Genomic DNA, 23,592 nt, shown 5'->3' on the forward strand with positions numbered 1-23,592 from the left:
TGAGTTATTCAGTTTCCAGCTATTTGCATGGTTTTTGTCTTTACTTTTGTTGTTGAGTTCTAGTTTTAATGCATTGTGATCAGATAGAATGCATGGTATTATTTCTATTTTCTTATATTTGCTGAGGCTCGCCTTGTGCACTAGGATATGATCTATTTTGGAGACGGTTCCGTGGGCTGCTGCGAAGAATGTGTATTGTGTAGAAGTTGGATGAAATGTTCTGTAGACATCAACTAGGTCCATTTGGTCCATAGTATATTTTAGATTAGGATTTCTTTATTGATTTTTTTTTGGATTACCTATCTATTGATGACAATGGGGTGTTAAAGTCTCCCATGACTACTGTGTTGGAGTTAATATATGTGTTTAGGTCCTCCAGGTTATGTTTGATGAAACTGGGCACGTTGACATTGGGGCATAGAGGTTGATGATTATTTCCTTTTGGTCTATTTCCCCTTTTGTTAGTATGGAATGTCCTTCTTTATCTCTTTTGATCAATGTACGTTTGAAGTCTACTTTGTCAGAGATAAGTATTGCTACTCCTGCCTGTTTTGGGGGGCCACTGGGTTGGTAAATCTTCTTCCAGCCTTTCATACTAAGCCTATGCTTATTTCTCTTGGTGAGATGGGTCTCCTGTAAGCAACAAATTGTTGTGTCTTCCTTTTTAATCCAGTTCCTCAAGTGGTGCCTTTTGATGGGGAAATTAAGTCCATTAACATTAAGTGTTAGTACTGATAGGTATGTTGAGATTCCTGTCATTTAGTTGTCTTAGTTATTTATAGGTTTGGTTGTGTGTACCTAAATTGATGTTACTCTCTACTTTCTTGCTTTTTCTTTTCCTGTAGTTTGGTACTGCCTGCCCTTTCATGGTTGTGTTGGGTTTCACTTTCTGTGTGCATAATCCTTTGAAGAATCTTTTGTAGTGGTGGCTTTGTGGCCATATATTGTTTTAGTTTCTGCTTATCATGGAAGACTTTTATTGCTCTATCTATTTTGAATGATAGTTTTCTGGGTAGAGTATCCTAGGGTTGAAGTTATTTTCATTCAGTTCTCGGAAGACCTCACCCCAAGCTCTTCTTGCTTTTAATGTTTCTGTTGAGAAGTCTGCTGTGATTTTGATGGGTTTACCTTTGTATGTTGTTTGTTTTTTCTATCTTACAGCCTTCAGTATTCTTTCTCAAATATTTGTACTTGTTGTTTTAATGATAATATGCCATGGGGTGGTTCTATGTTGGTCAGGTCTGTTTGGTGTTCTGGAGGCCTCTTGCATCTGTATGGGCATAGATTTCTGTAGATTTGGGAAATTTTCTGTAATTATTTTGTTGAATGTATTATGTATTCCCTTTGCTTGCACCCCTCTCCATCTACCATGCCCATGATTTTCAGGTTTGGTCTTTTGATGTTCAGTAAGTTCTTGCATTCTTGCATTTTCTTTTCACAGGTCTTCAGTTGTTTAACTAATAGTCTTCAATTTTTCCTTTTATTACCATTTAATCTTTGAGTTCTGAGATTCTGTCTTCTGCCTGTTCTATTCTGCTTGATTGGCCTTCCGTTTTGTTTTGCATTTCTGTTTCATTCTTTTTTCTGAGATTTTCCATATCCTGAGTCGCTTCCTCTTTAATTATTTATTTTCATCCTGAGTATATTTATCTCTTTATCATGTTCTTTGTTTCACTTTGGTGTTTATACAGTGCTTTTATAGTTTCTTTTGTTTGTTCTTGTGCTTTCTCAAATTCTCTATTTTTGTTGTCTAGGAATATCTTGAGTGTCTCCTGTACATTTTGGTTGACCATATCCAGTATCATCTCTATAAAATTCTCATTGACTACTTGCAGGATTTCTTCTTTCAGGATGTTCTTGTGCGCTTCATTGGGTTCTTTGGCATAATTTATCTTCATTTTCTTGGAGTCTGGATCTGAGTATCTGTTTTCTTCATTTCCCTCTGGTTCCTGTACTAATTTATTACTGGGGGGAAACTGGTTTCCCTCTTTTTTCCATCTTCTCATCATTGCCCTTGCTATTGTTACTGTCCCTGTAACAATTAAGTATTTTCTAGCTTGTAATAATAACAATGGTAATATCTAGAATGGAGGGTGAGAGGGGAGAGAAAGCAAAGAAAGTAAAGATAAAGGGAAAAAGAAACAAACAGCTAAAAAGAAAACAAAATAACAAACACCAATAAAAAAATCAGTGCCAAAGAAATAAACAGGGAGAGATAGTGTACTAATCAATAGTAAGCTAAACAGGCATTAGAGAGACAGAGAGAGGATTAAAAAAAATCTCCAAGTTCAAATGCAATAGAGTTTCAGGCTTAATAATTTTGGTGTTAGTCCCTCAGCCTCCAGTCCTGGAGATGGTATCTCAGATGTAGTTCTGTCATTGTCTCATCATAGGGAAAAAAAAAAAACCAAAACAAACAAAACAAAATATCCCAAGTTTATATGCAGTACAGTTTCAGTTAGTCCTTCAGCATGCAGTTCTAGTTCAGTGGCTGTCTCATTAAAGGAAGAGAAAAAAAGAAAAGAAAAAGGGTGTGGAGACATTCTGTGAATGGCTATCTGAGGCTGCAGCTCACCTGCCCGCTGCTGTCAGCCTGCTGTTGCTTGCGACGTTATTTATGCAGATCTCAGGAATGAGGTTAACACTCACCTGGCCCCACAGGCTTTGTTTACTCAGAGTTCTCCTGTGCATGAGCCACTGTTAGAAGCTTTCCCCTTTCCAAGCACACTGGGGGAGGTGGCACTACACCCACCTTCTCTGGACAGCATGTTTATTTACAGTTCACGTGGGAAATGTCCTTTCCCACCCTTTCCAGTGGCGCTTTCCTCATGACAGCCACTTTTACAAGCTTTCCTACTCCAAGGTTGCTGGGCATGTGCCACCACTCCTGCCTTCTCTGGCTGGCTTGTTTATTTACAGTTCTGTGAGGGATTGCTCCTCCCTCCTCTTCAGCTCTCAGGGTGCCCTGCCCTCTTTGTTACATGTCTTTTTGTTGTTGTTTATTATTCAGTTTGGTTTTTCTTTCTCTTTTTTCCCTGAGTGGAGGTCAGTCTGTCCAGGGAGCTATGCTGATCTGGCCCAGGGTTGTTTGTGGGAGTACCACATGCCACTTAGCTCACTGGTGGTCTGCTTCTCTCAAACCAGTAGGAGCTGGTGTCTGGCGGTGCAGGAGCCCTCCTGGTTTCTCCATTTAACATGGAGTGGGGATGCTATGTGTGGGCTGGGGGTGTGGAGGAGTCAGAGTTTTGCCTCTTCTCGGTGGTTTTTCCTGCAAAGTGTTTCTTCAGTGTCTCTCCAAGATTTTACTTTAGGAAGCACGATTTCTGCTTCCTCCCTCTCTTCGCCATCTTGGAATGCTCTACTCTCCTGCCTGCTTTTATTTTCTGTTCAGTGCTTTCAAATATTCTCCCTTTAAAATATTTAAACTATGAGAGTTAATATGAAAGTTCTTCTGCCATTGCCTGCTTTGTCCTGACTGTATCTGGCGTGTATTGTGTGTAATCTGTCTTTATGGATGAGAAAGTTGGAGTTGTTACTTTTGAGAGACTAAAAGAGTTCCTGAAAATGGGAACAGTAAGGTTTTAGAATATGGACTTCTAAAATTTGGTCCCCTACATACTGTGTCATAATATTTATAATGAAATCCTGTGGCCACTTGAAGTTACCTTGTGAAAAAACTGGTGTCAAACAACCCAAAAGTGACTCACTCCAGACAAGAGAAGTCACTATTACTGGGTTACTAATAAAAAAGATAATATTATCATATCATGAGGAGGAAGGTAAGAACTAGGGTATTTACATGGAATTGCAATTCTCATCTGACTGAAAGGAAAAGGAAATATTCCATGGAAGAATTATAGAGATCTATGGAAATATTATGAATAGCATTCCAGTTTTAATAAAGGGACATAAATACAAATTGCACAGTAAAATTACCTTACACTTGAGAGGTAGTAGTCACTCTGGCCACACTAGTCTAAGCGTTCAACATGGATTAATTTAAGTCCCACTAAGACCCCATGAGGCAAAAATTAATGTGTTATATATTTTATTGGTGAAAAGTGTAAGGAACAGGTAATTGAAACAGTTTGCAAACTTTGAAAATGTGGCTCTAGAAAATACTCTCTTAGGTCAGGCATGGTGATAACTGTAATCTTGGCTACTCAGGAGGCAGAGGTAGGAGGACCATATCACCATCCAGGTCAGCCCAGGAAAAAGCACTGGGGATATGGCTCAAATGGCAGAGAATTTGCCTAGCAAATGAAAGGCCCTCAGTTCAGTTCCCAGTACTGAGAGAGGAGAGGGTGAGGGAGAGATACATGAATGGAATGGCTTTGTGACTCCTCACCCTCTATTGTGGGTGGGACAAGGACCTGAGGAAGGGCTCTCTTGATTAGGCCTGTGAGCAGTTCTGGGGCTTCCCTATAGCATGTATCCTGAAAGGTTCTGAAGTCAGAAGGAGAGATGTCTTCTGAGGAAAGGCACTTCATCCAAGGAAACAGGTACCATCAGCCTTTCTTAGTAAAGACTCTTGTATAATTTTCACAGTTTCTTTGACAGCTTATCACTCTCCAAAACATCTGATAAGAAAATCAAATTCAAATGAGGAAATGTAGCCTGAGTTGGCATTTTAACTCTTAAGTGATTCCTCTGCATCTGTTGGGGCTTGTGACCAAATGTACTGTAAGGTTTTGGAGGTGTTATCAGGTCTTGGGCTTGGGAACCATGGAAGGGGATCTAAGTAACTTTTAATTAGCTCCACTTGGTAATCTGTCTTGGTCATAAGATTTTTGTCCCTCTTTGTAATAGAGAGGAAAATAACCTATTAATCAATGAAATATTTTAATACCACACATAAGTTCAAATATTTCTTGAGATAATGAACATGAGAACATTGGGAGTGTTGCTAGCAAAAGAAGACAGAAAACTGAAGACAGAGACAGAGCCAAACAAAAGAGTAGTTGGGGACCAGCAGCATTCTTTTCATATAGTGATGACTCTAAGAACCATTTTCTACATTAAAATATTATCTCACTTGGGATACAGTTGGAATGAATTACAATACTGAAATGGAAAGATGGAAGAGTATAAATAGGATCTGGCTGCAAGACCATGCTGCTCTCTGCTTCATTTGCTTGTATGATAAGAATTTAGAAGCCAGGAGCCAGTGCCTCATGCATGTAATCCTAGCTACTCAGGAGGCTGAGATGGGGAGGATTGCAGTTCAAGGCCACCCCAGGAAAATATTTTGCAAGACCCCCACCTCTACAAAATAACCAGGGCAAAGAGGACTGGAGGTGTTGCTGAAGTGGTAGAGTACCTGCTTTGCAAGTCCAAAGCCCTGAGTTCTTAGACATCTTTTCTAATTGTTAATCTGACAGAAACTTTGTATAATTCTATTTATCTTTATAATGTCTCAGATGGTAATGATTTTTTGTTGTTATTTGAAAAGCATTCTTTGAACATGTTTGGCTTTAAGCAAATCGATTTGATTTTTTCCACTTGAGTATTTTGAAGCTTTTTAAAATTTTTTGTATTTTTTTTATTGTTTTATTATTCATATGTGCATACAAGGCTTGGGTCATTTCTCCCCCCTGCCCCCACCCCCTCCCTTACCACCCACATCACCCCCTCCCTCTCCCCCCCACCCCCTCAATACCCAGCAGAAACTATTTTGCCCTTATCTCTAATTTTGTTGAAGAGAGAATATAAGCAATAAAAGGAAGGAACAAGTGTTTTTGCTGGTTGAGATAAGGATAGCTATACAGGGCATTGACTCACATTGATTTCCTGTGCGTGGGTGTTACCTTCTAGGTTAATTCTTTTTGATATAACCTTTTCTCTAGTTCCTGGTCCCCTTTTCCTATAGGCCTCAGTTGCTTTTAAGGTATCTGCTTTAGTTTCTCTGCATTAAGAGCAGCAAATGCTAGCTAATTTTTTAGGTGTCTTACCTATCCTCACCCCTCCCTTGTGTGCTCTAGCTTTTATCATGTGCTCATAGTCCAGTCCCCTTGTTGTGTTTGCCCTTGATCTAATGTCCACATATGAGGGAGAACATACGATTTTTGGTCTTTTGGGCCAGGCTAACCTCACTCAGAATGATATTCTCCAATTCCATCCATTTACCGGCGAATGATAATATTTCGTTCTTCTTCATGGCTGCATAAAATTCCATTGTGTATAGATACCACATTTTCTTGATCCATTCATCAGTAGTGCAGCATCTTGGCTGTTTCCATAACTTAGCTATTGTGAATAGTGCCGCAATAAACATGGGTGTGCAGGTACCTCTGGAGTAACCTGTGTCACAGTCTTTTGGGTATATCCCCAAGAATGGTATTGCTGGATCAAATGGTAGACCAATGTTTAGCTTTTTAAGTAGCCTCCAAATTTTTTTCAGAGTGCTTGTACTAGTTTACATTCCCACCAACAGTGTAAGAGGGTTCCTTTTTCCCCGCATCCTCGCCAACACCTGTTGTTCGTGGTGTTGCTAATGATGGCTATTTTAACAGGGGTGAGGTGGAATCTTAGTGTGGTTTTAATTTGCATTTCCCTTATTGCTAGAGATGGTGAGCATTTTTTCATGTGTTTTTTGGCCATTTGAATTTCTTCTTTTGAGAAAGTTCTGTTTAGTCCACTTGCCCATTTCTTTATTGGTTCATTAGTTTTGGGAGAATTTAGTTTTTTAAGTTCCCTATATATTCTGGTTCTCAGTCCTTTGTCTGATGTGTAGTTGGCAAATATTTTCTCCCACTCTGTGGGTGTTCTCTTCAGTTTAGAGACCATTTCTTTTGATGAACAGAGCTTTTTAGTTTTATGAGGTCCCATTTATCTATGCCATCTCTTAGTTGCTGTGCTGCTGGGGTTTCATTGAGAAAGTTCTTACCCTATACCTACTAACTCCAGAGTATTTCCTACTCTTTCCTGTATCAACTTTAGAGTTTGGGGTCTGATATTAAGATCCTTGATCCATTTTGAGTTAATCTTGGTATAGGGTGATATACATGGATCTAGTTTCAGTTTTTTTGCAGACTGCTAACCAGTTTTCCCAGCAGTTTTTGTTGAAGAGGCTGCTATTTCTCCATGGTATATTTTTAGCTCCTTTGTCAAAGATAAGTTACTTATAGTTGTGTGGCTTCATATCTGGATCCTCTATTCTGTTCCACTGGTCTTCATGTCTGTTTTTGTGCCAGTACCATGCTGTTTTTATTGTTATTGCTTTGTAATATAGTTTGAAGTCAGGTATTGTGATACCTCCTGCATTGTTCTTTTGACTGAGTATTGCCTTGGCTATTCGTGGCCTCTTGTGTTTCCATATAAATTTAACAGTAGATTTTTCAATCTCTTTAATGAATGTCATTGGAATTTTGATGGGAATTGCATTAAACATGTAGATTGCTTTGGGGAGTATAGACATTTTTACTATGTTGATTCTACCAATCCATGAGCATGGGTGATCTCTCCACTTTCTATAGCCTTCCTCACTCTCTTTCTTCAGAAGTTTATAGTTGTCCTTTTAGAGGTCATTCACATCTTTTGTTAGGTTTACACCTAGGTATTTGATTTTTTTTGAGGCTATTGTAAATGGAATTGTTTTCATACATTCTTTTTCAGTTTGCTCATTGTTAGTGTATAGAAATGCTAATGATTTTTCTGTGTTGATTTTATAACCTCCTACATTGCTGTAGCTATTGATGATGTCTAGAAGCTACTCAGTAGAGTTTTTTGGGTCTTTAAGGTATAGGATCATGTCATCTGCAAATAGGGATATTTTGACAATTTCTTTACCTATTTATATTCTTTTTATTTCTTCTTCTTGCCTAATTGCTCTGGCTAGGAATTCCAGTACTATGTTGAATAGGAGTGGAGATAGTAGGCATCCAAGTCTCGTTCCTGATTTTAGAGGGAATGGTTTCAGTTTTTCTCCATTAAGTATAATGCTGGCTGTAGGTTTGTCATATATAGCTTTTATAATGTTGAGATACTTTCCTTCTATTCCTAGTTTTATTAGAGCTTTTATCATGAAATGGTGTTGGATCTTATCAAAGGCTTTTTCTGCATCTGTTGAGATGATCAAGTGGTTTTTGTCCTTGCTTCTGTTAATGTGGTTTATTACGTTTATTGATTTTCATATGTTGAACCACCCCTGCATTCCTGGGATAAAGCCTACTTGGTCGTGGTGAATAATCTTTTTGATGTGTTGCGGAATTTGGTTTGCCATTATTTTGTTGAGGATTTTTGCATCAATGTTCATTAAGGAGACTGGCCTATAGTTTCCTTTTTGGAGTGGCTTTGCCTGGTTTTGCGATAAGTGTAATACTGGCTTCATAAAATGTGTTTGGAAGTTTTCCTTCCCTTTCTATATCCTGGAACAGTTTAAGGAGGGTTGGTATCAGTTCTTCTTTAAAGGTCTGATAGAATTCAGCACAGAATCCATCAGTTCATGCACTTTTCTTTTTGGGGAGACTCTTGATTGCTGCTTCAATTTCATTTTGTATTATAGATCTATTCAGGTGATTAATGTCCTCTTGGTTCAGTTTTGGATGCTCATATGTATCTAGAAATCTGTCCATTTCTTTACGATTTTCAAATTTATTTGCATATAGGTTCTCAAAGTAGTCTCTGATGATTTCCTGGACTTCAGTGGTGTTTGTTGTTATCTCCCCTTTTGCATTCCTGATTCTACTAATTTGGGTTTTTTCTCTCCTCATTTTAGTCAGGTTTGCCAGGGGTCTATCAATCTTGTTTATTTTTTCAAAGAACCAACTTTTTGTTTCATTAATTCTGTGTATTTTTTATTTCTATTTCATTTATTTCAGCTCTTATTTTTATTATTTCTCTCCTTCTATTTGTTTCGGGATTTTCTTGTTCTTGTTTTTCTAGGAGTTTGAGATGTATCATTAGGTCATTGATTTGGGATCTTTCAGTCTTTTTAATATATGCACTCAAGTATTTTGAAGCTTGAATTAGATAATCACAGCTGCATACCATTCCCCATAATTGAGAATATAAAGAAAACTTTACAGTTTCTATTTTTCTTTCCAATTGGAATACCAGCCAAGCCTGGAGTTTATAAATAATTGTTTCACATGGAACGTAGTATGAATGTACAATGCAGAAGGGTTCCCGAAAGCTTCTGCTGATGGAAAATACTTGTTCTGCTCCTTCTGGCCTTTAGAAAGGCAGCCAGCCATTCTCTGACAGCAGTAATATACAACAAGTTACCAGATAAGGAAAGAAAGCAAAGTAATTGTGTTTGTAATGCTACGTGAGTGACATTGAAGGTGTATTTTAAAAAATAGCCATCCATTTTTCACCTGAAATAAATGTAATTTGGGAGTTTCCAACCAGTCACTCAATGGTTTTGAGGTGTGCACTATGTGACTTGCCATCTAGATTTTGATATGCTCAAATTCTGTGTAGCTAGAAAGCTGACAGACTGTGGGTCTTTTCTGTTTTATAAAGTTTGGTATTACCATGAGTCTTTTCTGGTGGTGTTTTGTTTTTTGTTATTAATATATAAAAAGTTCTGTGGACTATTGATCATTCAGGGAGATTTTCTCAGTCTCAAAGAGATAAATAAATCAGTTTGGGAGCTCCTAATTTGCTTGCATATAATCTGTGAATCTCTGGATGTACTCTACTCTTTTTTTCCATTAGTAAATTCTCAGTTAAATGTTTGTGATTCAAATGTAAGCAATTAGTGTAACTTTACTTTTTTCTAACCTAGTTTTCCACTATCTGAAACAAATTCTTATCAAATTAAAATAATGGTAGTTTGGGGAAGAAAACTACTTCATTATGAGAAGTAATTAGCAAGCATCTACAAAAGAAAAGTTCTGATCAAGTTTGACCTTCATATTTCTTAAAGGTATGGCAATTTGAGCTTAAATTTTGATAATGATAAATTAACATGATTATCAGACTAAAATGTTTGAGTTTATAACACCATTTTTGTAGTCATTGAAATAACTTCTCTCTAATAAATAAAAAAAATGGAATAAAATAAAAATAAACCAACTTTTTACTCTTCACTAAATTCTGATAAACTGTCTTTTGTCTGCAGGAGTAAGGCAGCTATAAAATATAGACCTCTGGAGCTGGAATCAGAAGACCTGGGTTCAAGTCTAGGCTCTGCCACTAAAATGCTATTCAAAAGTAAGAAAGTGAGGCTATCAAGATCAAATGAGAAAACACATTTGGCAATTATGTGACAGCTGTAATCACACACAGCGCATAGGTAAGGTATCATTTACTAAACGGATCTCAGTCTGTTCGTCAAATTGTTTTATTAACTTGTAAGTTTTGTATTAGACAGTGTATTTGTAGAACTTGTGAAAATATTTTACATTATTTTAGATGGAAATCCCTCCTTTAATTTGAAAAGATATGTTTTCTTAACTTTTTTTTATTCTTATAAATTATTGGAGTTAACAAACTTGTTATCTGTGGTTGAAAGAGTAGTTTCAAGTTAATGACCTAAAAAACTATTATATGGTGCCTTATTTAGAGTTACATTAGTTGGACTTTAAATTATACAAGGAGAAGATAATGGCAGTCATTGAGAGCAGACAAACATGAGTAGGGAGAGTGTGTTAGCTTTTCATCATTATAACAAAATACTGACATAATCACCTTACAGAGAGAAAAGGTTCATTTTGGCTCACAGTTTTGGGGCCTTTAGTCCATGATTGGTTGTCCCCATCACTTTGGACCTGTGGTGAGGGAGCACTTCATGGCAAGAGCATGTGCAACCACTCCCTTATCTCTAGGAAGCAAAAGATAACAGAGGAAGAGACTGAAGTCCCATAATCCCTCTTGGGACCATAAGACCAGGCCCCACCTCTTAAAAACGCTACCACCACCCAATAGTACCATCCTGGGAACCAAGCCTTTAGCACATGGGCCTCTGGGAGACATTCTAAGACCTACACTATAGCAGGGAGCATATCATCTTCCCATCTATCTAGTTCCCCACTGTGGGACTGAGTATTACAGGCCTAGAATGTATAAGAAAGTTCTGCGATAAAATCTTAGTTCAAGATTCCCACCTTCCTTTTACTTTCTGTTTCTTCCCCCATGTCCAGACACACAGAGGTCCTAATTGGATTTGTTATGCTCCCACTCACAACACACTGTAAGGAGGCTTGCATTCTCAGCCCTGTGCACTCCATGTAACCCATAAATATCTTCCCTTGACGGGGAGGACAATTGCTTGTCTCATTAGTCATGACCAACACTGCAGAGTAAGTTACGTGAAAAACTAAGTCACATGTGGCTTCAACCTCATGCAGAGGCACCCTCTTACAGCTGCTTTCACAAAGGCAGTATGAAGAGGCATGACATCCATGGATACATCACATTTTATTATATCAGGAACATTTTAATGTAATACAGGCAGGTACAGATGGTTTGACTTTTCTGCTTTTCTTCCTATGCCTCCACAGAAATGCAAAACTGAATCCAAAGCTCCACATTCACTAGAAGAGCACATATAACTTAATGCATGCTGAGAAGATGGTCTGGAAGGGATAGATTCAGGACAAATACTATTTCACTGAATGTTTTCCTGCATTTGAGCCATAATCACACCAGGTAAATTACTACCTTACTTGTCTGTATTGATTTTATTATTTATTCATTTGTAGTACTGGGGTTAACTCAGGGCTTTGTGCTTGCTAGGCAAGTACTCTATTGCTTGAGCCACACCTCCTACCCTTTTTGCTTTAGTTTATTTTTCAGATAGGGTCTTGCTTTTCCTAGAACCGTCTTTCTACTTCAGCTTCCTGCACTTGGGATTATAGGCATGAGCCACCACACTAAGCTTGTTTTCTTGAGATAGGGACTTGCTAACGTTTTCCCCAGGCCAGCCTTGAACCATGATCCTTCTATCACCACCTCCCAAGTAGCTGGGATTACAGGTGTGTACCACCACATCCAGCTTGTTTTTTGAGGTAAGGTCTTGTTAACTTTTGCTTGGACTGGATTTGAACTGCAATTCCTTATCTCCACATACTGAATAACTGAGATCACAGGCATGTGCCCCCACACCTGGCCTTATTTCTCTATATTCTTTACTAGACTATGAGCTTCATGAAGTTGAGGATTGTGTCTGCCATATTCACAAGTGTTGGACATATAAACATAGTAAATGTCAAGAGATAGTTCTTTAGTGGCTGCATGAATGAGTATGAAAAAATGACCAAGGAGACTGAGCTAGAACAATTCTACATCCTTCAAGTGTAAAACTGTAGTAAAGTGTAAGTCTGGAAACATTTTATGAAATTCTCATTTCCTTTCTTTTTTTAAAATCTGGGACTCAATTACTTTTATACTCAAATATATTTTTCTTATAGAATGCCTTGATTAAAAAAAAAAGAGCAGGGAAGTTATGTGTTAGAAGAGACTATTTAAATTCACCAAGGTGCAGATCTTTTCTGGATACCGGTATAAGCAGATAAACTTCAAAAATTATAATTCATTATAGGAAATTTAAAACACTGATAATATTGAAGAAATACTGTTATTTTTAGGCATGATAACAATATTTTGGTTATCTTTTCAAATATAGTTCTCTCATAAATAGATACTGAAATGTTTACCAAAGCAAGAATGCCTTCTCAGCTTAAAATGAAAACGTAAAATTTCCACAAATTTAACATATAGAGATTTTATGTTATTAATGCTTTAAATATTCCTTTTATATAAATGTGTTGAAATATTATTTAGAAATGTCTTATTTAGAAACATTTAACATTTAGATATATTTAAATAAACATTAATTTATAAATATGTATGTGCAGTTTGTGTGTACATGCACTCATGTGCATGTGTGTGTCTTGTGTACAGTAGCTATAAAAAGAAAATCCTTTACTTTGTATAATAATTACAATTAGTTATCATAACAGTTTGGTGATTCATAGCAATATCAAACATTTGGCAAAAATAAGTGGTAAATATATGAAAGTATTTAAAATATTCTCACATATAAGGGCATATCAGAAAATCAAGACACTGGTTTGTAGAAAGGAAATTAAGGTTATGGATAAAAGCCATCACTGTTTGCAAGACCAGCAGTCACAGGTGCCTCTCTGTTCCCATCCTCTCCTGCTCAAAACTGTGCCCTTGCAAATATATTGATAAATTCTGAAGGCAGTCAATTCCAAAGCAGCTCTCTGAGGATGTGTTGGAGCTGTGAATCACTAAGGTTTAATTTGAGTTTAAGTACTTGGTGTTTATTTTACACAGTAATGGAACATTATTTTAAATAATGGAACATTACATCTAAATGTTTCTCTTAAATCTAGGTACATCAAACAGTAAAAAATACAGCATTTATTTTGTTCTCATTTGTTTTCATAAAGACCTTATATTGCTTAAATGTAACTTTTGTGGTTATTTTTATTGATGCAGAGGAAGGAACTAGTTCATGAACTCCTACTTTTCTGTCTTTTAAAAATTAATTAATTCATAACTACAATTGATATTGAACACCAGCTGGTATGTTAAACAGCAAATGCTTCTGCTCTCTTATGCTGACACATCATTAATACTGGCAATTTAGCTCACATCCACAGTGTTATGTACTTTGTTTTTTATAATATATGAGCTTATTTACTACATTTCATTATTTACTCATGCACTATTTTTTGACTCATTGAGAATTCAGGCAATTTTAAACATTTATTTCCAGTGTATTAACAAAATACAGAATGAAGTGACTTATAAAATCCCCCAAGTATAAAAGAATAGCATGTTAGCAATAAGCCTTGAAATTGATTTCAAACGAGTTGATTTGAAATGTTACCAGAACCCTAAGTTTTCCTTTTGAGGCATTTTAAATTCTTCATTACACTGAACTTCTCAGTAAACAACTGATAAATATATATATAAATACACACACACACACACACACACATGCCAAACAGTCCCCTTGTGAGTCTGACTTTATTAGAATGATTTATCTGTTTTCTAAATATTTTGGAGTCACCTCCTTGGAATTGTTTTCAGAATTCTGAAGTCAGACATTGGGGTGAAATAAAGCCAGCTTTTGTTTTTCTTACAGTCAGACTCCCTTTTTTCTGTGGTTCTTTTCCTTCTTACCTCACTTTCCTGAGCTCATCCAATATCACCATCCTGCCCTTGCCAATGTCAGAGGATCCTTGGAAAGGTCAGGTGGAAATAAACTAAGCTGGACCAGAGCTCAAGGGCCCAGCAAACCATGAGTGACCATGTGACCTGCCTGTTTCATCCAAACGTCACTAACTTAGTTACAGTTTCCAGGGAGAACTTGTTAGTTTAAGTGGCAGAAAAGCACCTCCAAGTTAGCAAAATAAATAGCAAGGAATTTATTAGATGATCAAAGAAACAGCTGTAAGAACCTGAGGCCTTTCTGGGACCTCAGGGCTACAACTGGCCCTCATAATATTTTCCCTGCCTGTGTCTCTTGTCTCTATTTCTCTTTGCTGTTGGTTTTTTCTCTCTTACTGCAACCAGATTTTCCCCCATGCAGTCAGAAAGAATGGCCAGCAGGAGTCCTGTGCTCATATCAGATCAACTTAGCAATCATCAAGGGAAGAAAGATCAGGACTGTGAATTTTTCCATTCATTACCTTTGATTACTCTAGTTCCAGAGCTGAACAAGCTTATTATCATCATTAAAGACAAATTATTGAAGTTTACTGCATGCCAGATACTGTTCTATGAGTTTTCATGATTAACTAATTTAATTCTCACAGGAACTATTAGAGACAATCAGATAAAGTAGATATAATTCCATGCTAAGCACATTTTACAGGTGGAGAAATTGAACAAAAAGATTAAGTAACTCTTTCACAGTTGCATAGCCTAGTAAATGGCATAGCCAGAATTCATTAAAGAAAGTCTGCAAGTTTACTCAATGGTTGGTTTAGAGTTTGGGGACAAATAGTAGCCAAGTGTTTCTGAAAATTCTTCATAGTCCCCTCCCAGGAAAGGGTGATTCATGTTCTAATGATACCGTTCTATATAACCAATAACTGATCCTTTCCGAAAAGATCATAGATTTGAAATATATTTATAGTATGGGTTTCTTTTGTTTCTTTTTTTTTTTTTTGCTATGTGAAATTCATAACTCTCATGAGTTAGAAAACAACCTCAGGTTTATCCAGGTAGCTGGAGAATGAAAGGAGCAAATGGAATTTTAACTGGTGAGTAAATAATCATGCATAGCAAGGACCCATCACAGATCTTATATTGGTTTTTTTCCACCTTCATTATGATTAGCCTTGTAAAGCTTTGCACTATTCCTTGTTCTTTATATGGAAATTAGTTATCAACGTTATAGAATATTTATTTTAATGTAAGTTTTTGAAGAAATACAAGTACTTTGCACTACAGGATATAAATAAAACATTTAGATACATTGAAGTGACACAGTAATTTATAAATTAAAGTTCCATACTGTAGGGCAAATTCTTTGAATTATGCTGCAGGAAGATTCTATGTCTTCTGTAGTATGGAGCTATAGAACAAGCTAAATTTCCATAGACCATAATAGACCTTTGTGTCTTTGATTCTTTAACTGGTGTTCAGCTTCTTTTTTTTATTTGAACTTCATAGAACATCCAAGATCCTTACTCTGAAAGCTCTTGTTGGTGAAGAGGCTAAAAAGAGGTTGTGTAGATTAATGACTCTGATCTCACCTCTTGGGCTATTTCATCAAGTCCAAGAGAAATTATTTTTGTCCTGACTACAGCCCTTAATAAAAAGTAAAAGAAATTCCTTCATAAGTCTAGTCATCTCTTTTAAGTTATCATAAACCAAGATAAAAAGCAAATGCTGACCATTCTCAGTTGGGTGTTTGGCTGAAGACTTTAGTTATCTGTAATCTCCAGAGAAGTTTTCATCTAATTTAATATAGAGATGGTGATTTATAGCCATACCACCCTGAATGCTTCCATCTCATCTGACCTCAAAAGCTAAGCAGAGTAGGACCTGGGTAGTATTTGGATGGGAGATGGTGGTTGTTGAAAACACCATACTGAGTAACACTCAGCAGAGATTTTTGCAAACTACAAGAGCTACACACATGGTATGATGTTAATCTGGCTCATCAACTTGATTAGATTGAGAGATGCCTAGGAGAGTTGTAAAGCACATTTCTAGAGATGATTAGCTGAAGAGAAAAGACTCTCCCTGAATGTGGTCAGCACCACCCAATCAGCTTGGATGGAATAAAAAGAGGAGGAAGGAGGAAGACCACTATTGTACAGGCATCTCTCTCTCTCTCTCTCTCTCTCTCTCTCTCTCTCTCTCTCTCTCTCTGTCTCTCTCTCTCTTTCTCTCAACCTCTCCTCTTTCTCTCTGGCCACATGCTCCCACCACCATGATATTCTACCTTACCTCACGCCCAAAGCAATGGGTCAGTAAATTTCAGAGAGTAGTAAGTACCACGAAAAGTATTTTGGAGTGATGTGATAGAGAAAGATCAGGGAAATACTTTTGTTGAATCCTGAATAATAATAAGGAAACATTAAAGTAAGGGTGGGAAGAAGAGTATTCCAATAAGAGAAAATAGAAAAAGCTTGACATTTGATCTATACACATATACACACATATGATCTCCTTCAATCCCCACTAGGGTTTGTAAAGAAGATAACATCATAACTTAATAGATGACAAAACTGAGAACCACAGAAGTAACTTAGTCAGGACATTTACTCAGCTGGAAAGGAGGAGGCTATGACAGGAACTCAAAATTCACCGTACCCATACTGCTCAAGCTGCTTCTTGGGTCTACAGCTCAAACACACACATCAGTAAGGAATTCCAAAGAAAGACATATTCTTATCCCAAATATAGATAAATCTAGATTTTCTTGATTCTTCATTTTCTTTCTACTGAAAAATGTTCAAGACCTGGGTGTGGCAGTGCATATCTGCAATCCTCAGGAGGCTGAGGCAGGAGGATCATGAGTTCTAGCCAGCTTGGGCAACATAATAAGAATTTATATCACAGTCCCCTCAACCTCCAGAAAGAAGTATGAAACAGAGACCTAAATGTCTTCTCTGTTTATTGATTCATTCAACAGGTATTTTGGGTGTCTGCAGTATATCTACATTATTTGTGTAAAAGGATTGAAATACAGTAAGTATAAATAGTATTGAGCTATTTCCCTTCAAGGAATTGACAGTGTTTTTTTATTATATTGTTTGGGAATTCTAACAGTGTAATCTGTTCTGCTGAAAAGGTACATGGAAGAACCTAAATCTTGCTACAATCTAAGAGTTGGCTAAGAATCTAATACCTGACTTTATATTTGGAAAGACATAAAGTCAACCTTCTTTGTTTCTCTTTTGAATGTGATAGGAAAAATATAGTTGTAATCTTTTCATTGCTTTTAACAATAAAACAGTATTTTCTAAGCCATTGAGTTATTTTATTACTGAGACTGTCTCTGAACTCTGGTAATTTTCAAGGGGAAAAAATAAAAGATCTTAGATTCATCCTAGCGTAGATCTACTATTTTCAAGAATTTTTTTCTGCATTGCTCTCTGGCTTATCTTCTTACTGGTTAATGGCTAGATAGGATAATGATGCAGCAAAAAAGAATGTATGTTTATCCATTTCCATGACATATATGAATGATGTTATAAAAGGAAGCATTTGGTTACCTAAGGCAATGCTTATACTAAATGCTCAGTCATAACTGTTTTCTTATCTGGAGTGTATGCTATCAACAGTGATCTGCACATATAAGTACTTAATATTGCTGAGTAGAAAGATAAATGCTTCCACATATTATTCTGTTGGTTTTTAAATAGTCTTTATAACATATTTTAATTATCATGTACTTCCACCACATAAGGAAACTAAAATAAATAGGCCTTTTGATATCATAAACACTTGGGTTTCATAGTAACACAAACAGCATGGTACTGGCACAGAAATAGACACATAGACCAATGGAACATAATAAAAGACTCAGAAATAAAACTACACAGCTATAACCATCTGATCTTTGATAAAGGAACCAAAGACATTCACTGGAGAAAAGACAGGCTCTTCAACAAAATGTACTGGTCAAACTGGTTATCTACATGCAGAAAACTGAAACAAGACCCCGTCTCTCATAATGTGCAAAAATAAACTCCAAATGGATCACTGAAGTAAGAAGTGAAACTACTACAGGAAAAAAGTAGGGAAAACTCTGGAAGATATAGGTAATTATTTTCTGAATAGGCTTCCAATGGTTCAGGAAATCAGAGCAAGAACTGACAAATGGGACTGCATCAAATTGAAAAGTTTCTGTACATCAAAAGAAACAATTACTAGAATCAAGAGACAACCCACAGAATGGGAGAAAATCTTCTCCAGCTTTAACAGGTAAAAGATTAATACCCAGAATGTACAAAGAACTCAAAAAAACTAAATAGCAAAAGAACAATCCAGTTAATAAATGAGCAAATGAATTAAACAGTCCTCAGAAGCAATGCTAATGGCTAATAAACACATGAAGAAATGTTCAACATCCTTAACCATAAAGGAAATGCAAATCAAAACTACACTAAGATTCTATCTCACCACAGTCAGAATGGCTGTTGCCAAGAAAACAAACAACAATATCAAATGCTGGCAAGGATGGAGAAAAGTCACCCCCATACACTGTTGGTAGGAATATAAACTAGTGCAACCATATAGAAATCAGTATGGAGGTTCCTCAAAAAGCAAAATAGGGCTGGAGGTGTGGCTCAAGTGTTAGGATGCCTGCTTAGCAAGTACAAGGCCCTAAGTTCAAACACCAGTACCTCCAATAAAAATAAAAAAACCCTAAAAAATAGACTTATCTTATGAGCTCACCACACCATCCTTGGGCATATATATGAAGAAGTGTAAATCGATATACAAGAGAGAGACCTGCATGCCTATGTTTATTGCAACTTTCTTCATAATGGCTAAATTGTGGAATCAGCAGAGGTACACAACAACCAATGAATGGATATGACAGTATAATATATATCATGTAATATTACTCAGTCATACAGGAAAAAGGATGGCAATGGAGAGATTGTGTTGAATGAGTTAAACAAAGCACAAAAAAGCAAATATATATGTTCTCACTCATTATGGAACTTAGACCTAAAATGGTGTTGATGATAATAATGGGACATGAATGTGTGTACACACACACACACACACACACACACACACACACACACGCACCACATGAAGAGGGCATAATTAAACCCATCAAACACTGTTTGAAAAAGGAAGGAAGAGGAAGGAGGACAGGAATATAATGGAGGGGTGAACTTGTTCAATGTACACTGTATGTATGTATAAAATTATCACAATAAAATTTCCACATTAACATGATAATTCAAAAATATAATAAAACTTTAAAAAAAAAGACTTTTGCTTCTACTCATATGAGAGAAGAAGCTGTTGGGGGTGTTGTGCAAGGATTCCATGTTTTTATCAGAACTAGTCTGGCTACTATCTCATGTAAGACTTAAGGAAGGATGGATAGGAACAGGATGATGAGGTAGGGAAAGCAATAATTTGTGTAAGAGGTAATGTTTACTAGAATGTAGGCACCACAGTGGTATGAACTCAATCTATTCCCATGTTATGGGAGGCCTTTCTGGAGCATAGTGGGAGGTCAGTAATGCTTGCTGCATGGAAGAAAGGATGGAAAAATGAACATTAGTTTTTCTAGCTCCTATCTTCTTCCCATCCATTTATTACTTAATTTAAAAAAAATCTATGCTGCTCTACTCATCTCATTTTTTTTAAATTAAAGGAGAAACAAAATCAACACAGTCAAGTTTCTTCTTCAGTTTAATTGAATTCAATAAGTTTCTTTAAAGACACTTTTATGTAATGACTTCTTTGGGATATTAAGGACATCAAATGCCAAGAGAAGGCTCCAAGACAGTGAGATGAGATTATTGCTTAGGGTCAGGACTGTGCCACAGCACCATCATTTACTTTAAAGTTAAAATAGCTACATAGGATTTAATTTCCTCCTCAGAAGGGCAATAACCTTTCCAATGAATCAGACTTGGCTTTTTCTGCTTACTATAAAGGGGAATATGTGATCATAACATTACCAAGTGCCTAAATGGCCAGCTATATTAGAAAAGTTTGAGGATAAGGGGCACAAGAGTATATTTAGGATTCAACTTTTTATGTGAGAAAAGAGAAATAAGACACATGGATACAATTGCTTTGATATACATAAACAAAACACAGAATAGGTACAGAGTGGCATGATATGACTGGTTGTCCAAGGCAAGAGACAAACTTGAATCTATAGGAACAAACTTTTGTGCACATGTTAGACAAATGCCCTACTTCTGAGCTACATCCCTAGCCCTACACTGGCTTGGAACTCAAGATCCTCCTACTTCAGCCTCTCAATTTCTAGGATTGCAGACGTGTGCCACCATGTCCAGCTTGTTTTTGAGATGGGGTCTTCCTAACTTCTGCCCAGCCTGGCCTCAAATGGTGATCTTCCTGTCTCTGCCTCCTGAGTAGCTGAGATTACAGGCATGCACCACTATGGCTGGTCTCCAGTGTTCATTTTGTCACTTTCCCAGCCCTTGTAAATTGTATTTTGAGTGGAGTATTTTCAGGTAAAGTGTATGCATGTAAACATTAGTAAATAATAACTGACCCTGTTATCTTTTTCCTTAAAGAATGAAGAAGTCATAGTCCATAAGACTGATGATTCTTAAACAGCTGGAAAGGCCAGCTGAAGAAAGCCAATCTGTGAAGATGACTGGGGGGTTACTTTGATCCTTTCAGAAGCTAAAAGGAGCAAAATTCTGCTATGGAAATGTCCTATTATATTTTTGCTTTTAAGAAAGGGCTCAAAGATTCTAAAATTTTGCAGCATTCCAGTCCTATCCCTGTGTGCATAGCTGAAAAGACTCCCAGGCAGCCAGGCCACAGCTGGCATTGTGACTCTTCGCAGTGGTGTGAGTGTGAAGTCCCTGGCCCTGCAGGGCCCAGCTGAAAGCAGCATGTCTGCCTGCCCATAGACTCTCCACTTGTCAGTAACAGCTGTGAAATCCACTCCTGTTCTTCAACTTAACTAAGAAATTTTACCAATCAAAATAACACTTGCCCTCATATCAAGTCTTATATTTTTCACAGCGTTTTCCTCTATGTTATTTCATTTTAAGGATTCATAGAAACTGAAAGATGGAAGAGATCTCAAATGTTATAACTCCCATGTAACAGAAGGCAAGTTGAATCCAAGACATGAAAGTGACCACTTTGTCTAAAATCAAATAGGTAGCCACAGAGCTGCAAATAATATTCAATTCTCCTGAGTCTTAACCTCATAATTTTCTATCATATAGCAACCTCTCTTGTCTCCTTCACCTTTTGTGCCTTATTATTTTATTCCTCTTCTAGACCCATCCATATTAGTTTTACCATTTATGCATTAAAGGTAAATTTAATCAAAATGTAATCTTTGCATTGTATTAGTACAACTTATATAACAATTTAATAATTCCTTATTTGAGGAATGCTTTCAAAAATTGCCAGAAAACTCATTTTATTCCCACCAAGCAGTTATAGTTTCACCTTCAGGTTCCCTGTCTCACACACTGAAAAACTAAGAGTAAACAGCAATGCTAATGGGGGTGGTTTTCTTCAGCAATGCTATGATTTATACTTGAGTTATTTCTATTAGACTTGCCACAAGCTGGAATCTTGCTAGCCAATGCTCCCTCATGAATATTTTCTACCAGTGGTTCCACACTAGTAATGGCTCTGTCTAAAGTCTGACAAGAGAATGTTTCTTAAAGTCATAGCACATGCCAGGCATTAACTATTTCAAGATTTCATTCCATGTTGAAAAAAACCCCCCAGCATTTATGTCTAAATTCAATTTTAGTAAAAAGGGAAGAATTATATCTAGGTCACATTCTATCCAGTGAGTTTTAAATCAATTCAGATATTATATATTAGATTTCAGTGCTTGGCATGCTTAAAATTCAGAGATGTGCTGAAAAGTTAAAACAGCAGCACAGAGTTGGAATATCATTTTTCAACGATGACCATTCTCAAAGGATTTTGAATCTATTTTGTTTACTTTCCTCACCCAATACTCAAAGGTTCCACAGTTGATGAAGGACTGCTTGGTACCACAGGACCAAAAGGCACATCTCTTGGTTATTAAAAGAATGATGGAGAGTGTCACCTCGGGGCACTCAAGAATTTCCTGTAGGTTGAGAAAAGGCATGGTGTTTTCTTCCTTCACTGATACCTCACTCCATGCTGCCAATATTATAGCAATTTTGAGTAGGATTTCTTACTTGTGAAAATGCTATGGTAGCAGTCAGAATCTGAGGCTTTTCTGGCTAACTCTTCAATTTATCCCTGATACCTCTGTTCTGTTTCTAAAATGAGAGAAAATTATAGCTCCAAGTTCCAACTACCTGATGTGGATTGAGTGAAAGTTTTTTCTAATGAAAAATTTGTGTATGTTAACTGGTATGGGAAATGTATTTTTTTTAAATGAAAAAGGATGTCTTAAGGAAATCTTATTCTATCAATGACTATATTGTGATCAATAAATATATTTTTATTAAACTTCAAATAATTAAGTATTGATTCAGAATTATATTTTTCTTGGTTCAAGAAAAATATCTTTCAAACAAGGTATTGTACATTTCAGAAGTTTTTTTTTTTCATTTTTAACAAGACAGCTGTCATCTATTTTTGGTTACAGAAAGCCAATACAAAAATGAAAGCAACAAAAAGATTTAAAGGGTCCAGTCCTTCTAGAAATGCTTTTGTACTAAAGTTTAAATTACAGAGAGGGATTGTACATCTAACCTTTATCACTATTTAAGGAGATTGCAACATGAGCCAATCACATAAGCAAACTCTTTCATAATAGCTTTGTACTAATCTTATACCTTAAAATGCACCCAAGACTGCTATGGTTTGAATGTTTTTTGTTTCCTTCAAAATTAATGTTGAAACTTACCCAATCTCAGGTGTTTTGTTACAGCAGTACAAATGGACTAAGTCAGTGCTGTGGTTTGGATCTTGAGTGTTCCCCAAATATCCATGTGTTAAAAGACTTGATTGCCAGCCAGCCAGTGTCACTATTGGAGATGGTGAAACCCTTAGAGTTGGGGCCTAATGAGAGGGAGTTAGGTCATTGGAAGCATACCCTCGGGGGAATGTTGGGTCCCTAGTCCTTCCCATTTCTCCCTGGCCACCATGAAGGAGATGGGTTTCCCTGCCACATGATGCTGCTATGGTGGACTCCCTCACTACAGGCCCAGAGCAACAGGACCAAGTGACTGTGCGCTCAAACCTTTGAAACCATAAACCAAAATAAGCCTCTCCTTCTTTTGAGTTTTTGTATCAGGTATTTTTCCACAGCAATAGAGAACTGACTAACTTTAAAATGTAAATCTATAAATTTTCTAGAGGAAAAGAGACTAAGAGAAAATCTGTTTGACTTTGAGTTTGCTGATGAATTTTTAGATACAAAAGCACAATCCATAAAAGAAAAAATTGATTTATTGAATGTTATTAAAAGAAAAATTATTGGGCTGGTGGAGTGGCTCAAGTGATAAG

At 36.7% G+C, this 23,592-nt stretch overlaps 1 long non-coding RNA gene across 1 annotated transcript; it reads left to right on the forward strand.

Moving 5' to 3' along the window:
• The first annotated feature begins 5,672 nt into the window (after window positions 1–5,672).
• Window positions 5,673–22,814, forward strand: LOC141425732 (uncharacterized). The gene is made up of 4 exons (XR_012450811.1): window positions 5,673–9,871; window positions 10,067–10,240; window positions 11,448–17,127; window positions 20,682–22,814. It is a non-coding gene; the product is annotated as an uncharacterized lncRNA (long non-coding RNA).
• Window positions 22,815–23,592: the final 778 nt, after the last annotated feature.

The sequence above is a fragment of the Castor canadensis genome, chromosome 8 (assembly GCF_047511655.1).
Source record: "Castor canadensis chromosome 8, mCasCan1.hap1v2, whole genome shotgun sequence".
Lineage (NCBI taxonomy): Eukaryota > Metazoa > Chordata > Mammalia > Rodentia > Castoridae > Castor > Castor canadensis.